At 32.5% G+C, this 19094-nt stretch overlaps 1 protein-coding gene across 1 annotated transcript in view; it reads left to right on the plus strand.

The window, feature by feature from the left end:
• Positions 1-19094, plus strand: part of LOC118200108 (protein tyrosine phosphatase domain-containing protein 1-like) — a 195273-nt gene that overhangs the window by 32759 nt on the left and 143420 nt on the right. The window contains exon 2 of the mRNA XM_085824076.1: positions 2799-3018. The gene's annotated coding sequence lies outside the window, so the exon portion shown is untranslated. The remainder of the gene's footprint in view (positions 1-2798; positions 3019-19094) is intronic.

A 19094-nucleotide genomic window follows, 5' to 3' on the forward strand; every position in this document is an offset into this window, starting at 1 on the left:
CCACAATATTTAAATTATTGTTTTTACGCACTTTCACACTATTGTACTCCTATTTTTAATATTCTAGATTTATGGCTCTTTTTTAGTTTTTTTGTTCGAAAGAGACATACAGGAATTTATAAATATTGTTCACATATATAAACTATTCTTATAACTACTAACTGTTTACAATTTAAAAAAATTCCAAAATGCTTGGCACGTATATCACGGAAAAATACCAAATAAATTTGACAAAACAACAACATTTTTATTTTTTCAATTAAAGAAATGCTGCATCATATGCTTCTAAGCATCGTATGATAGATAGAAAAGAAATGAAATTCATTTATAGATTATATCTCATTCCGGATTTGAAATATTTTAAGTAATACACAATCTGAAAATTCAAAAACTAATGTGAAAATTACTCTATATATTAACAAAAGAATTACGATATTAAATAATTTTTCGACTTTTGTTATTATAATTAATTTTAGAACGCGCTTCAGTAGCAAAAGGTTTATTTTATTTGCTTAATACGAGCTAAAATGAGTGACTTTGGGAGATAAATTGCGGGGGAGGGCGGAGAAAGAAACTTAGTAGAGAAATCTCGAGTGGTTCAGAACGCTGAAAGCTGGGGGTTCGAGCCTAGGCGAACTAGCTAGCTGCAAGACTAGTTTTTGTGCTTTTTCTTCATGTGTAACCTGAATAGGAACTGGTTTACCGTTAGAAAGTCCTTCTCGAAGGCATCCTACTACTTAGGCAGATAAGCAGTTATATATTTTGCCATATTCCAATAACCTAATTTTACTTCCTTGAGCGAAGTAAAGGATGCATTGCAATTGCGAAAAAATTTCATTTATCCCAAAAAATAGTCATTTTGAGCGCTCTCGAATCAATTTCAATGATTTTTGCATGTTAATGTACACGGCGAAAAAAAAAATTTAACAGTTCTATATCTCTCGTTCTACTAGGCCGATTGACGAAATTAAAATTGCGTTTTGCATGTCTGAAAAGCGCGACTTAGTCTATGTATTAGATTTATATCTAGCATTTCTCTAACATTGGTGTTTTGACACAAAATCGGACTTTTTCTAAGATGACATGCCAGGTTTTTTCCATATTTCGATTCAACTACTCAAATTATGCCTAAATATTAAATTTTGTAAAATTTGGTGCGAACTTTACAGAGAAATTCATTTATCTTGTCGCTTTTTTTTTTTCAGCTTGCGCCAAGAATGCTTTTTTTTAAATTTACGAAAATGATTTCAAAATACAAATTTGAAAAATAAATCATAAGAAATGGGTAAATTTTATTTGGAATGAACCTGAATTTCGAAATATGAAAGAAAGAATCAAATGAGTTTAATAAAAAAGATAGATTAATAAATATATACCAAACTCAATTAACATTGAGGAGTTAAAATTTTGAGAGCTAACTTTTTAAAAACTACTCTTGCGATTATTACAAAACTTAGTAGTTTAGCGTAATGTGAGTCGTAGAATGGAAATATGAAAAAAAAAAAAAAAATGTTATATTATTTCAGAAAAAGTCCGATTTTGTGTCAAAATACCTATATAAGAATAATGCTGTATATAAATCTAATACATATCCTAAGTCGCGCTTTCAAGACATAAAGAACGCAAATTGAATTTCGTCAATCGGCCCAGTAGAATGGGAGATATAGAAGTGTCCCATTTTTTGTTTTGCGCAGTGTATATAGTGACATAATAAATGACTCTTTTTTTTCTAGAACCGATTGGTGGGTTATATGGATTCAGAAGATATTTTTCGAGACGTCTGTACATACGTGTATGTATCTCTCATAACTCAAAAACGAGGAGAACGTTGAAATTTTGTGCATGGGACTGTCGTAACGTGTGGTTGTTCACCTCTCTTTTCACTTGCAATCGGTCACAACAAATATATATATATATTCCCAGCCTTTTATCCGGCTCTGTGAGGTCAGTATTTTTTTCGTGTGTGGGTAAATTGTGCATTTTTTGCTTTGAATGTGGTTGAATTATGTTGTTGTTATGTTCCGGTCAATGTTCTTTTGACTTTATATAGTAAATGATGTATTTAAGTAATGATTATATTTTAACAGTAGAAACTTTGTTCTGTTTTCCTAGTTTTCCGGTCATATCGTATTATGAATGATGATTTTGCTATCATAGTGGCTTGGAAAATTACCAATTCCGATTGCTGTTATCACTCTCAAGGATATAGATCTTATCTTTTAAATTATAAAAATTAATATAAAATTCAAAAGGTTATTAAAGCACAATATACGCTTAATAATTTTTATATTTGAAATTCCATTCATCTGAGTCTTTTCAAAGTTTTTGGACCGTTCCATTACGTAATCTTACGTATTCTACAAGGTAATTCATCACCAATGCAACAAGTTAAATATTGCATTACGTGAGAGAGATATCTGGTCGATTAATTAAATATAGTTTATATTTGCGTAAATGTAACGGGCTTATATTAAAATAAGAAATACTTAACAAGCACATGATAACAATAAATATATTTTAGTGGCTGGAGGCGTAAGTGTTTATACTAGTTTTTATAAAAATTCCCAGCATTACTATGATCAACAAAATATATCATATTTTATGCAGTCAACCGCAAAATGATAATTTGTGTGACATTTTGCAATGAATTTATTAAACATTCTGTAAGCTCCGTATCCTTTCTTAAGTTCAAACTAAATGCTTACTATTTACATATTAAGTTTTTTAATATTTTTCGCGTAGTCTTTTACGAAAAGTATTTTCCTCGATCGAATACTTATATTTTAAAATTTTTGCAGGCTTATGGATTTTCGCATGATGAAACGACCATCCAAGAATTTCGTGAAGTAAGCTTTTCACTGCGAATTCTGTGTATCTTACAAACTCAATGTGTGCTACAGTGCTTCTCAGTTTTGAACCAAAAATTCAACTCAGTTCACACGAAGACAAGTACAGAATACATCTTATTCGAGACTCTTATGTGTGTTATCGATGAGCCACCCGGAATAACGGATACAGGTAAGTGTTTTCTACTTTTTATTGTGAATATTCAACAGATGGTTCCAAAATGACTAACTTAGAAAGATTTAGTTTCCTATTCTATATTTACGATTCTGTAAGAAAATTTGGCAAAGCATTTTGCCATTTTATATTCAATATGTCTGCCGAAAATATCGCTGTTAAATCATCGCGTACGAAAACGTCGTGAAGAAAGCAACGCAAGAAAGAAGCATTGTTTTATAAAACATTGTGGGAGAAAAGAAAGTAACGAGAGAATCGAAGTTCTATAAAATCGTAGTATAAAATATCGTAGGAGAAAATAAAGCGGTCAAAAACCTTCGCAGATTTAAAGTATCGTTATACAAAACATAGCAGTAAAAAATAAAAATCATCACTTGATGATTACACTGCAGAAATATTACCTCAATATTTCATATTTTTGAATCAACTGTTAAACGTTTATTTGAAAAGTAAGAAGAAAAACAATTCAAAATTTTGAAAATATGTAGAATTTATTGCTACGTGTAATAGTTATTATAAACGATGCAGTTAATTATCAAATGTCATTTTAATAGTTAACTATTGAAAGTTATTTTAATATTTAGTCATTTTAATAGTTAACTGGAAGGTTAACTATCAAAATGACCACCACACTCATTAAACCACCGCACTTTGTTCAACTTCCCAGAAAGAAATCGTTCTGCAATGGACACCACTTCATTGTGGCATACTTGGGAAGAAAGCGGCGAATGATCCAGGAAAAAAGATGCCAAACTAACGTAAAATGATTCTGATTTGGCTATTTACTGAATAGCCTTTCGAGAGAGTACAATAACTACATTATGAATGGTAATTGGACATGGCAGCCTGGCTCATATAAACGGGAATTTGCGATAGACTTACGTTGTCCTTTCCGCATTTCTGACTTCATAGATGGTGATCGTGCTGTAATAGAGAGTTCTCCGTTCAAGAGGCTGTAGATCTCACGAGACTATTATAGTACAGTGGTACCTTGTTAAACATCCGCTTTGAAATACGTTTACCTTGGTATACATCCTGTTTGGAAGTGAAAATATTTGTTTGGTATACGACCTTTGCTTGGAATGCCAATTTAATTTGATAAATCACGACCGCGATGCACTTGTTGACGTCTTTCGAGACAATGCTGCGACTCCCCCTGTGTATCAGGGGGCCTAATGCTACTATTCAGTAAAACACCAGCTCTATAATTCTGAATTTTCAAGTGGTTTTATTTATTTTTTTTTTTTATTTTTTTTTTTTTTATTTATTTTTTTTTTTTTCGTAAATGTTTTGTGAATTCATCAGCAATGAGAAAATGTTAATTAAAGTTAATGAGAAGACGGAGAAAAGTTTTAATATCACTACGGAGGTGAAAAAAAAAGAGATTGTTGAAAAGTATGAAAGTGGCATGCGTATCCGGGATTTGGCTAATGCGTTCCGTATGTCGAGTACTTTAAAGTCTATGACTGTCAAAAGCAGAGACGCTATTAAATCAACTAACGTTGCGAAGGGGTGCATCGATTACTAAACAAAGATCAAAGCATCAGAACATTTCAAAATTTTCTTTTGCTCTGGATATCAGAAAAACATTTATACATCGTATTATGTGTAGTGTCTCATTTATGTTCAGTATATACTGTTTCACTATTATGCATTTTAGTATTAAGCAGTGTCATAAGCAGTATTAGCATTGGATTTCTTTTATAAGGATGGATTAATAATTTTCTCTTTATTTATTATTCTGAAAGTTCGTTTGTTACATGTCCAAGTATCTGGAGCAGATTAATAATGTCTATCGAGTTAGCACCGTCTTTTAATTGTTTGTCTTTAAATGTCTAAATTCTGGTTCTGCTATTGAATTTCCATGTGTATGGTTTTACTGTGCATTTTATTTGTTTCTTATCATCTAAGGACAAGTTTCAGGTCGTAAAAATTAAAATATTAAAAAAATAGAAACAGTACAAAATATTCATATATTTGGTTCGTAGAATGCTAATGTTGTTCTAGGTATTTCAGTAATGAATTCAACTCAAAAAGTATTTCAACGTTAAAAGGTACACTGTTTTTGTATATTGTTGAACACAAAAAGATACAAATTGAATAGTATTAAAATGTTTTATATATAGATGCATAACAAATCGCAACATTAAAAAAAATCAAAATTATTTGCATGCGATTTTAATCTACATGGTGCTAAAATTGTAGCATTATCTGGGGTTTTATTTCAATATAAGTAATACAGCACACTTAGAAGAAGTGTAGAGAAATACTGTAAGCAAAGTGCATAATATGCGTCGTTAGGAAAATCTTCTATTAATTATATTTATAGTGTAAACACTAATAAAATTTAATCAAAAAGTACTATTAAGAAGCTAAAGATTATATTTAGAACAAATGTTGGTCTAGCTTCCATATTATAGTATACACCTGTAGTAATATAAAGGTAGAAGGTAGGCTAACACTTGCATAGTACCACAGGTCATTGAGGTACTGCTGAAACTATTAAGGAATTAAGCTTCCTCCTCACTTTTGAAAGACAACACCCCGGAAGGTGGTCCGAGGGTCTCCCATCCATCTTCTCTTACTAGCTACCTCTCGAGAGGACTTTCGGCTTTCGTATATTTCGTGTGCCTCCTTGCCTCACAGACACGACAAGCTTACAAATATCCATGCCTTCTTTGAGATTCGAGCCCAGGACCATTTGTACGGCAATCATCGTCAATATCCACTATTCCGGTTATGTGGCTAATCAAAATAAACACTAATTTGGAACTGAAATAAGATTGAATCGGAAAAATTATCTAAAAGTGCATTTATATGTGCTACCAGTTTTAGTGAGGGGCCACTGTTTCTTTTTAGTTACTGTGTTATTTTTTATAAGTAAAATTTGGTTTTATTGCATCTCAAAATTTGCATTGTGATATAATTTCTATTCCCGACTAATAATATTTACTTATCTGTTTATCCATGATAAAAATGTTGCTACATTGTTGCAGTAAAATTTTAGTTTCGTCGACACGTTGTAACAAATCGATGAACGTCGACATTTAAATCTAAAAGCCGACAAATATTGCGTGATATATCAGCTAAAGTACGTCATAAATAGCGACCGTTGAGACACCATATTTGCTAAACTGGTTTTAATGTTATGCTGAAATATTTAATATACTCCGATGGTTCAAATTACGTTACGTGTAAAATTTTTTCCTAATTATAAATTATTAGAAAAATATTCATGTTGTTTTTAACAGGCTAATCGTTCAAAAAACTCTCAGCATTTTTCGATGAAAACGATCATTGCGATTTCAGTTTTGAAGATCTTCGATTACCAGTATTGTGTGGGAATGAATAAGCAGTTTGTATGGCAGATTCGATTAATCGATTTTTGCGAGTGAAAATGACTATCTTAAGCAAATAGTTTTTTTTTCCCGCGAAAATATATTGTTTATTTAAACTGACAAAATATTAATTTTTAAACTTAAATTACTTTAATAATACACCTGTAACAGAATGTTATGTAGTAATATATTCGGTATTTAAGTATTCGCGCAAGTTGGCGATTTTTTACAGAATGATGGCTTATTATTGCAAAAATATATTGTCGCGTGCGTACGAGTTCGTAATAGATTGAATGCACAAGTCTGATAAAAAGTTAATAAAATTTATTCTTAGCACAAGAAAAATATAATAAAACGCTGGAGTTTTCCTCAATGATATTCGTACAATATCGCAGTATCACGAAATATAATCAGGTACTGTATTTTAAACTACTAAAACATCACATAGAACGCAATTAAGTAAGCCAGTAAAAATAATGGTAATTTCTTGTCCCAGTCCTGTTGGTTTCTGGAAACCAGTAATGAGAGGTTATTAAGGATTGTTCGATTAAATCTCTCTACCATGCTGTCCGACTGGGGATGTAAAGGCGTCGTTTGCGTTTTGTCAATGCCGAGTAGCGTGCAAAGTTCTTTGATTACAGCGGAGGTAAAATTCCTTCTCTGATCAGAATGTAACTGAAGAGGCACTCCGAACTTGGAAATCCAGTGCTGTATCATTACCTCTACTACTGTGACAGCCTCTTGATCAGGGATAGGGTATGCTTCAGGCCATTTGGTGAAGTAATCAATGACAGGAGGATGTATTTGTTGCCATTAGCAGTTGGTGGCAGAGGTCCCAAGACGTCAAAGGAGATACTTTCAAAAGGCGCTCCTACTTGTAACGTTACAACTTGCCTCGGCTGCGTTTCTTCAATCCTTTCCGATCCGCACAGGCATCGCAAGATCGGTACCACTCTTGCGCGTCATACTTTGCGTTACTCCAATTTATTCTTAGCACTCCAATTTAGCGCTCTCGAACTCTCTGCAAAATTTTCATTATTCCGAAGTGACCTCCTGTAGGGCTGCTATCTAGTTCTTTATCTTTAAAGTCCAAGGGAAAATTGTATTCCCTTAGAAAATCCAATCCGAGTATGCAAGGTTCTGGTAATCTCTGCTACATATGCCGTGTGATGGTAGGCGGTACTTACAAACGTGATGTAACGTTTACTTTTCCGTTGGTGTCGATTTTGTCACCTGACAGTCTGGAGGGTAATGCAGGGCGGCGTCCAGATGATGAGTTTGCTTTTCAGTTGTTAAGCCACATCTTTTCGAATGATGGTAACATTGACTCCTGTATTGATAGTTATATTACAAGGAACTCCATTTATGTGTCCCATGATGAAAAGTCCATTACTGCCGCCACTCACAGCAGAAAGTTGAAGCGTTTAAAACCGGGGCTTTTCATTATCTGCAAACCTCCCCCCCGGGAGATGGCCACTAATTAGTTTCCCTCCTTATTGATAGAGAGGTCTTTAACATCCATGCCCTGGGATGTTCTGCAGTTTCTTCGTATGTGCCCTTCAGCACTGCAAATTCAGCATTTTACGGTTGGTTTCTTGTCACCAATATTCCATCTCAAGACATTTAGTTGTCTGGTTAAAACTTCTAAGCTGTGATGTGATCCACTGGCTCCTAGACTTGAGCAGCTCTGATTGGGTGGCTGTCTCTGCTGGTTGCTTGATGGGCTGCCTCGAATTTCATGCCGTACACTAGAGCACTTTTAGGTCCTTCATATCCGCCATTCTCAAAGCTTTCTGTATTTAGGAATCTCGGATGCCATCGATAAAGTACTGCAGGGACAGGATTTCCCTCGTTTCTTTCGGTCACTCAGTAAAGGCGAGATGAGACAGCCTTTCAACATCCGTGGAGAGTTTTGGTGTGTTTCGGTGGGCTTCTGTTGACGGGATTTTAATTAAAGGCTGCTGTAGAATTTCAAACATTTCTTCCCAAAGCGCAGCTGCAATGCACCAGATACAGCTTTGAAATTTAGCCTTTAGTTTTCTGGGAGGGTCTGAGGGATATGCGTTGAGTCTGCTGTCAAACAGGCGACGAGATAATATGTCTTAGCTTGGGAATCCCATTCTTTCGCATGAGCCACTATAGAAAATTGTGTCTTATATACTTGCCATTATAAGTAGATAGGTTCAGAGAGGTACGAGCAGGCATCGGTAAAAATTAAAAACCATCTGTATTGCTCCCTGCTGTCACTACGAATTTCTTCAAGGTATCAACTTCTTTGGGAATGGCAGCAGAAACCTTGTTATCGATTAAAGCGACTTTTCCGGCGTTTACTTTTGCGTAGCTTTCTCTCAAAATAAGTCTCGTGCTGCATTGCACGGAGATGTAACATTTTTTTAATTATAATTCTACTAAAAATAGCAAATTAAATACAAAATCCGTAAAAATATTTATTAACACCAGCGCTATTAATCTCGATCTTAATTTTTGCGGTACATTGCTTTTCTCATCAAAAATCTATTTCATATATACCTATATCTGTATATATATATATATAGGTATATATATAAACAATATAATGAATTTAAAAATAAACTGAACTTCTACTAAAGTGTGCGTATTTGGACAAAACGTTAAGAATTTCAATGTGAAGTCAAAAGTTAAATATGATAAGCAGTGCAATTTTATGCACCAACTTCAATAAAGGTCAAAAGATAAAAAAATTAATAAAGTTTTATATTATTGATAATTAGAAAAAATTAAAATAATTAAAATTAAAAAATAATGAAAAATGAAGTAAATTAGGTAAAGGAAATCTCCTATCTGTCAAGCAAGACCTAGCAATTAAAGCATATACAATTTAAAATGAGTAAAAGTTTTAGTTAATTTTAGAAAAAGGAACGACTGAAACGTCAGGCAGATGCAGAACGTAATGCCGACTCTTCAGTGGAAATCAGCTTATCTCAGTTTACCCTCAATTGTTCAGACATCGTGTTTCGTGCTTCCCATGCATATGTAATACTAAAAATTCTATTATTTTTAATATTAACAATTCTTCCAAAAATTAGTAAAGCTATACGAATGTTAAGAATTTCTATACACGATACGTCGTCATCTATTCTAATTCAGTCAAATTTACTAAATGGAAATATCGCGGGAATGATACTTCTAAGAGTTACATGTAACAATAACGCTAGTATCAAATAGTAAATAAAATATTTACAAATAATTACAAGAAAAGTTTGCAAAACTAATCAACTTATTTCTTAATTACAAAAATATTCCATTTAATGAATAGAGTCTTCTGTAAAATTATTAAAATAAGGCCATAAAACATTTTAAATGTTCCTATGAACTTTTTGTTGCAACTAATAAAAGAATTTAATTTGGGGTTCTCTTTTTTAAGCCCAAGGCCAAGCGTATTTCCGCAGTTGCCAGGTTAAATATTGGCGAGAAAGTTATTAGGAAGGCGAAAAACTAGTTGTGAGCTATGGAATGGCTAAATAGCTCTACTAGTCGCTTTCAGTTCGTGAGCAAGTAATAATCTGTTTTTAAAATTTCTGGAAATGTCTTGAAACAGAAAAAAAGAAAAACCAGAGAAACAGATAAAATGTTTCACTCAGATTGAGCTGTAATTACGACTTCAGAAAATATTTGGTTCTTTGTTAATAAAAGTATAGCAGCCAGAAGTCGAAAGAAATTGTTGAAAATATTTTACATTTATACATTTTTACAAATCTTCTAGACTAAGCCAATCAACTTTACTCTTCTTATACAGGTTTCGGATAAAGCCTTCATATCGTCTAAACTAAAATATTAAATTCTGAAATTAATGTATGCCTTTTTGATATGAAAAATTTATATAGCTTGAAGGAATATAGACTTTTAAAAAGTATTAAAATTTCACTTTTAAGATTTTCAGTTCAACTTTTAACTTCTGACCTCACATTTAAATTCTTAACTTTTTGGCTAAATATGCATACTTTAATAGGAGTTATATTCATATCTAAATTCTTTTAATTATTTATAAATTAAATCTATGCAGCCAAGGAGCAGGATTCTAAATATTGTCCTTCTTTGCATTTTTGGATTATATATACTATATATATATATATATATTGCTTCAAACGAATAAAGTAAAAATAAATTAAAATTTAATTTTAAATAATTTAACAAACATTCTCTATTCGTAAGAAGCAAATTTAAAGTTAATAAATTTAAATGAAATTTAATGCAAACAAATAAATGATTAATTATTGTTGCGAACTAATCTACAATATCATTTAAATTCTAAGAGTATATGTAAATCAAGTGCAAGTATCAAAATCCATGAATGACTATAAAATTCCAAAATTATTTAATACTAAAAAATTTATTTATAAAAATGCATAAGTGAATGATTGTTGAGCAGGCAGAAGAAAGACTTATCAAGGAGAAGTTGCCTCCAAACCTTACTCTTCAATCATTGAATTCGTGTTTCGTCATCCATTTAGACAAGGGTTAAAGTCAAAACCAAAAGTAATACCAAATGGGGTGAATTACTAAAAAGAAATTTAAACAAATGGAATTTTGAGAAATAATTTAAAGAAGTGGAAATTTGAGAAATTAAAATACTAGAATTAAAATTAAAAAATTAATAAATTAGAGTAGAAAATCAAATTTTTAGAAAACCAAAAACCAACGTAATTTAGAAACTCTTGCCTACAGAGACTTCCCCTACACGAATTATGCATATAAATCAAAAAGAAACTAGACATTATCTATAAAATAATGCATAAATTATACTTAAATAATACTAAAAAGGCAAGTAAATAGTAAGTTTCAATTTAACTTACCAACTATATTTGTTTTTGGGGAGTGGGGAAGCATTACCAAACTAAGTGATGTTAAGTAGTGTGTTCTGCAAACCTTAAATAGAGGGCGCTAATGCAAGGTTAAGTTGACTGTAAAGCTGCTATAGGTGATAAATTTAAAAAAAACTATTCTGTAAACTTTTAAGTAATCTAAAATGTGTGTTCTGTTGTAAAAATGTGTAAAAAAATTGTAAAATGCAAACTGTAAAGTTATGTGAAAAAATGTTGCAAACTAATAAGGAATGTAAAATATTAAGGATGTAAAAATTGAAAATGTTTTTGAAAAAAAATTACAAATAAAATTTTTGAAGTAAAATTTAATTTTAATTAAATTTTCAAATTTTTTTAAAAATGTTATATTTAAAGAAAGAAATTTATTGTAATATCCTAAATTTATTAAAATTGAATTTTAACTGGTTTAATCAAAACTTTACTAAATACTGGCCAAAAGTAAGAAAAATTAGAAAAAGATAAAAATCTTCACTCAATATTGGCTATAATTGAGACTTCTGAAAAGAGTTAGCCCTTCATTAGTAAAAGGAAAGAATCCGCAGTATTAATTAAATATACATATTTACAAATTATTTCTTACAATAAATATTTACAAGATTAATCCCTTAACTCTTCAAAATCTTCCATTACCCTCCAGTTAATATATATATATATATTGAATTTAACAAACATTCTCTCTATATATATTTAGAAAGATGTAATGTTACTAATAAATTCAACTGTACTTAACTTAAAAGTTTAATAGTTTTGGCCTTAAATAAGTTTACAACAGATTTTTCACACACGTTTATTTACACAAATATCCGGGTTTGATAACCTAATTGGCTATTCCTGTATCACAGAATGGATATTGTTCTGAATTTCTGTAAATATTTAAATGCTATCAATGAAGCCTATAACATTATTAATGCATGTAATGCTTATAACTTAATACTTTTAAAGTAATAAAGGATTTAGTCTTTAAATCCTCCAGAAGTCTTTAAATCCTTTCGCATTTTTTAATCTGCAGCCAACCTACATACACCGGTATGGAATGTAATGTTTTTAGTCTTCGAAAGTGCGTTTTCGTGAATAAACACGAATTAGGGTTCCCATAACACGGTTTTACTGTTTTTATAATGACGTCTGTCTATCTGTGTGTATGCGTGTGACGAGATTTCATCCCCCATAAACTCTCATATAAATCTATATGAGAGTATTTACAGAAAATCTATATGATCATGTATAAATTTTGATTAAAATGGATAAACTGATAGTGATACTAGAAGATCGGAATGGTTATTCGTGAAAAAATAAATTATGATATAATCCGAAATTTCTCATATTTGATACTTAAAACTCGTATGAGCAGTCGTTATGCGCATCTTTGCCAGAGTTTCGCGCAATCTGAAAGTTTGGTGACTTCTACTAAGGTGAATGCGCTAACAGTACATAACTACCATACGTTATTGCAGAGACGACTGAACTCTAAGCGACATAACAAGTGTTTTCTTTGACAAAATATTAAGCTTGGAATCACACGAAACAGATTGATTTCCACAAAATAAATTTCATTTACGTTTATTGAATATTTAATACCAAGAGAATTATAATCTATTGAAACTGTATACGATACTAAGATTATTAATATCCACATGGGTATGTAATTTATATGACAGTTTTCAAATGAGCAATTGCTACTAATGAAAACTAATGAATACTTGTAGTTGACCCAGGCTTCAGGCAAATGGGTTAGCGTTATGGTTGGTTTATGTAGTTTTACCCATGTGTAACGTAAATAGGAGCCATTTTCCCTTACAAAACCCTCCACGAAGGCATCTCTTCCTTTAGGCAGACAGCCCACCAGAAGCTAAGCGGTCGCTGAACACTGCCAGTTCTACCTAGATTCTATTCCGCGAACGGGCTGGCTGCATGGATGTTCTCATGGTTTTCCTCATGTGTAACGTGGATACGAGCTAGTTTCTAGTGCTAGGGAAGTCTTTCACGAAGGCATTCATCCCCTTAAGCAGATAGCCCTCGTGTGCTTTGCCATATTCAGATAACCTAACTTAGTCATAACCAAACAAACGATCTTTCCCCGAAAAGCTCTTTGCAGACAAGATCTCGTACTCAAATCTTTACAAATACGTAGTTAAAGCAAAGTGACATAACTTACCGTTCTACCGTTTTCGAAGGAAATTTGAATATTTCATTGAAAAGTCTCGCATGTAATTTAAATGTAAGATTTAATTGTTAGTAAAGTTTGTTGGATTTTTCAAGAATTTGCGGCTTACTGCCATTTGACCATTGAGTAAACCAATGCAAGCTCATTAATATTATCTGTTATTCCTTTGTCTGAAGTTCCACAATGATTGAGTAACTGTTAATAACTTTGCAATAATTTCTTCGCAAACGTAATTTAGCTGAAAGGTATTGATCCATTTTAATCTATAATTATTACTTGTATTTCTAAGAAAGTGGCCTTCAGAAAAAATATTCGATAATTCTTTGTACAATTTAAACAGAAGTAATATCGATTGTGAAATTTACAAAAGCTTCGACGTTGCGAAGCCCCAAAACATAATGACTGAATTTTTTTGTCGTGTGCTTGAGCATTACGTCATATCGACCTAATCTAACAATTTCAGGCACAAAAGTAAACTACCTCAGTCGATACCATTTGATTTTTTATTGATTTTGCCTTCTATTTCTGTGTTCTTTTGTTCTATTATCGCAACGTTAGCAAGAGAGTCACAACTCATAAAGCCACATAATCGAATAACAGAAATGAAGCTTTTGATTTGTTTTATAAGAACAATAATCACTGGAAACCTTTGAAACATTGTAATCAGGATGTGTTCTTGTTTTTGTATATACATTTAAGCCTTAGTACATCTAAAAGTTTAACAGCAGCGATGTGTTTCATAAAGTGTCAGAAATATCTTTATTATTTAAATTATTAAAATGTTATTAGTACCGATGGCACCAAGTTCGAATCCTGGAGATGACATGGATGTTTGTAAATGTATGGCGTCTATGCGGCATGGGGCTCTCTAAATATACTGTCACAAGAAGAACCCGAGAAACCCCTGTAGAAAACCGAGAAATGTCTAAAGTTGTCCAAGCTCTCAAGAAGTTGCGCCCATACTCAAGGATGAATACATGGTTTTTTTCACCACTATAACTTTACAGCACTCCCCTCCAGAATTGTCTCAGAGTATTTCGCCAGCACTGCAAAAAAATTGTTAAAGTACCCTCCTTAAAATACTGTCTGTAGCATCGCGTGGTTCTACAAATTGATGAACAGATTGAAAAGGAGCGTTTTACGGGGGATAATGGCCGCCCAGATCTCAGACAAAACATGAAGTGTATAATATATAACGGAGAAAATTTTGAAAAATTATTAAAATAATAAGAAAGAAAGAAAAAAAATCTGAAAAAATTCAGATTTTAACATCGCACCAGATGATTTGTTAAGTTTTTTATGGTCTTGCTGAGCATCGCAGGTTACCAATGTGCTTTTAGACTCATTCCGGCTTTCACATTTTTTTTTTTTTTTTTTGTCTTTTTAGCTTTATTATTTATGCAACATAAAATTCAAAAGCTAAACCACAAAATGTTTTAAACAGGGTTGCCACTCAAACAGGAGAATGAAATTCCCTGACTTTTCCAGGTTTTCCAGGTGTGTTTCAAGAAAATTCCAGTCTATCTGCGTAATGTACGTTGGCTGTGCTAAGAGGTAAATTAATTATGGTATTACTTGTATTGTGTAACAAATTCACTTAATTATTCAATAAATCCCAGAGGACATTTATTCTTAATTATTCTTGGTATACTTTGTTTGATAATTTTGTTTAGTTTTCCACTTAATAAAATTTAAGATATATACATTGGATAACAAATGTATGTTTTATTTAATTATTACTCATGATCATCACCAGTTCAACACGAGGCTAATCCGGTCCTTATAAATCACAACGCAATGCTAAATAGTTAGCTTAGATTTTAGGTAAATTTAATTTGCGGGAGGTATGTTCTTAAAAGGCACCTTAACACTTGAAAACACAAATATAATTATAATAGTTGTTGTTTTCTCCACTGAAGATTGAGATTAGAATCTTCCCAATCTGGAACAAAATAAGGCTTTTTTTTTTTTTTTTTTTTTTTTTTTTTTGCAGACATTCTGCAGCTAAACAGAAGAAAGAAATCTATTTTAATAAATTGAGGTATTTTATATTTATTTCGCAGCATACATAAGGAAAAAATATGTGCATTAAATTTCGTGATGGTATGTCATCAGACTGCTATAATTAATTTCAGGATTATGCCGGAGAAAATTTCCTGAAATTTGGAAATATTATTTACTAATAATAAATAAATTTAGAGGGAAGATGCAACATTAAATTATATGAATAACATAAAAATAATTACTTAAAAATTGAATTAGAATAATCAACGATATTTTAGCGAATATAGTTATATTACATGGCTAGCCTAGATGACTGATTACTATTTTTTTATTTTACTGCAAAATGGCAAGGTATTTATTAAAAAGAAAAAAAAAAAAGGTTTAAAAAGATTTTGCGGTAAAATTCTAGTATACGGTAAGGCTTTGGCACGATTTTGAAGAAAATTCTCGTCAAGACCAAAATGACCCGTTTACTGCGCATCATGATGTCGCCAAATCTCATTATTATTCTAACCAAAGAACGTCTATGTAAAGAAGAAAAGGTTCCATACAAGTAAAATGCTATTACGCCGTTAGAATGCGGAGGAAAAATTTGCCAAGGGATTTGGCGACGGAACCTGGCGGCCAGAATTTCCCTCTCCGCGATGTGTACAGGAAATTGAGAAACACGTGTTAAGAAGAAACGCTCTTTGACAAAAAGAAAACTACGAAAATCCGTTTTTAAAATTATTGCGAAAAATCCACGCAATAATTTTAAAATGGATTTTCGTAGTTTTTTTCCCCCCTGAAAATAACTAATCCATGAATTAATTTACTTGCGCCAAAAAATATTTTCTTTTCCTTTTAGAGTTTAACCACTTGCGCTAAGACTAAACTTCACGGTTGCGGTGCGTGCGCTACAATATAACAAGCGGTAAATTGTCTCATTTACGCCGCTCCGCATCTGCGAGTGCAATCCAGAGCTGTAACTCGAGAAATAAACAATCTCGTTGTTAGGCGACGTGTGCACCACGTTATTTTCATTTTTGCGATAAATGCTTATCGACGTGGTGTTCACGTCGCTCACGGTTTGAGACAAAAGCATCTCGACGTGCGTAGCACGTCATTTTAGCGCAAGTCGTTAAAGAAATTTTAAACGATATTCATTTTATGAACTCTTGATAACGTGACCTTCGAACTTCGACACCGGTTTCGAGCTTTGGCAACAGATATATCAGACATGCACAGCTGTTTCCCTCTATGATGGAACGGAGCCACGTCTGTTGCAGAGAGGTTTTCCTTCTTTACAATACATATTCTTTGATTCTAATCTCCATGGTACCGTATACTAGGATTAAACCCATTTTGTTTTATACGAGAACAGGTACTTTCTTTAGTTCATGCACTGCACATGCGATTCTCGAGAATACTGGAAACCAAAAGTTGCGGGAAACTTGCTTTGCCTTTCTAAAAGACAATCAAATTGGAGCTGCGAAAATTGGCTCTATGCCAGCTACCCGAATGACACTCACGTGATACATAATTCGCCAAAAAAGTTATCTCTTCCGACGTCGGCGCAAAAATCGCTTTTTTTGGCGGGATCGTTGTATGAACTTCCCTGACTTTTCCAGATTTTGACAAAAATACTTAAATTCCCTGACTTTTCCCTGAATATTTTGGTCAATTTTCGAATTCCCTGAGTGTTCCCGGTTCTCCCGGTTTTAATCATTTAAATCAGTCCGATTTAAAAGAAGAAAGAAATATTTTTAAGAACTGCATCTATTGCTTTTCAAGCACTTGATTTCATACTCAGATCAGAAAGATTACATCTTCAAGTTGATTATATTATGCTTTACAAAATGGCATTGCTTTAAAACAGCTGAATTTGTGCATTAAAACTGAAAGATAAACATGTTACATTTTGTTGAATGGCAACAGACTAGCGCGCTGGACATAAAAATGTTTTATTTCGGAACAACGTTGCCACTTTTTGCTTTTAAACCGGTGATGTCTTAAGCGAAAGTTCATTCAGTTTGTATAATATGGGAAAAAAAAAAAAATCGAAATTCGAACTTCAAGGTGCCCGTGTTTGGGTGGTTACGCGTATTAAAATCTGCTGCTCTATGTGCCGTTGTTTTTCCACATTGCGAGGAACATAGGTACATACATACAAATTCTTTATTACTTAATTAAAAAAATAATACATTTTGTTTTAGAAAATAATAAACTGGCGATGACAATTGCTGGCAACAATTAAAAAGGGATTCGGACACAAAAGTGGTACGGACAAAAAGTGAGTTTCGAGACTAATAGTACCTTTAGTGCTAATAATGTCGCAGTGGAAAACTTTCTGTATATACTGATACTGTTGTGGATTCTTTTATCTAACTTGATATACATTTTTGTATTTTTCTAACAGTTTACATCTTCTGAAGATTTGAACAAAAATTACAAGTATTCTGTTCGCTCCTTTAAATTTTTTTTTATTAAAAGTTGATTATTGTTCGCTTTTCTCGACAATTTTGTTTCATTTCGCTTTAAATTCTTTAAACGGATGATTTGCTCTTTATCCAACCTCGGTTCGACAAAATAATTGAAAAATGTTATGTGTTTACTTTAGTGGGCGCTTCTTCCATGAGTTGTTTGTTCCATGAGTTCCATGTTGTTTATATCTTCCGGTTACGGTTTTTATGCCTTTAGTAAATCTGTATGCAATATTTTTAGAATTATCAACAATTTTATAGTTGACTAAGTGCCGCTAAGCCTTTATTTAATGGCGGCCATTGATGTTTACATTTGAAACAGGAGACTAGTGGATTTGTTGCCAATCTAGAGAAACTTAGCTTCGCAACAACAAAGATAACGCATTCATTTATTATTGCCAATTAAATAATGCTTAATTCTTTCTGGAATCTTTTCGAGGAAATAAGTGTTTAAGATTTACTTCGTAATTTTTAATATAGATATTTTGAGTTTCGATATCGCGACATGATAACACAGTTCTTTCTGCCGAAATTTGATGATATTGATGTGGCCAATATGTGATTTCAATAAGACTGTGCCACATGCCATACAGCCAATGTAACAATTCAATTACTGCATGAGACATTTATTGATCGTGTAATCTCTCGTTTCGGTGATTAGAATTGGCCCCCTAGATCATGTGATTTAACACCATTAGATTATTACCACCTTCTCATGGGGTTATTTGAAGTCAAAGGTCTATGTCAACAATCCCACAACCACACGTGCATTACAAGAGGAAATTAAACTCTGCATCAACGAAATTCAGCCACAATTATGCAGAAAGGTCACGAAAAATTTCGACGAAAGGGTGCGTATGTGCCAGCAAAGGCGTGGAGGCCATTTGCCCGATGTGTTATTTCATAAATAACCCTATCCTATGTACTTTATAATTCACTTAAAAAATAAATATCTAAAGACTAAAAACTCTCTTTTATATTGAATCCATATCTTGCGTTAATTTTGGGACACCCTTTATAAACTCGTGTTTTAAGAGGTCAGCGAAATGATTCTTACATTCTATCAGAGTCGGTCGGTACGTTTCAGATTATGACTGAAATTGTATTTCTAGCCTGAGCCCCGAATAAGATGAGATTAGGTGTATTGATTTGTTTTCTCTTTATATTTGATTTACTTTTAAACATTTATTCACTCTATTGTTAGTTCCATAGTTGCTGTTAATCTCTATCTTCTCTTCTTAAC

This window comes from Stegodyphus dumicola, chromosome 9, assembly GCF_044657685.1.
Source record: "Stegodyphus dumicola isolate Sdum_Otavi_A_Nest chromosome 9, ASM4465768v1".
Taxonomy (NCBI): Eukaryota; Metazoa; Arthropoda; class Arachnida; order Araneae; family Eresidae; genus Stegodyphus; species Stegodyphus dumicola.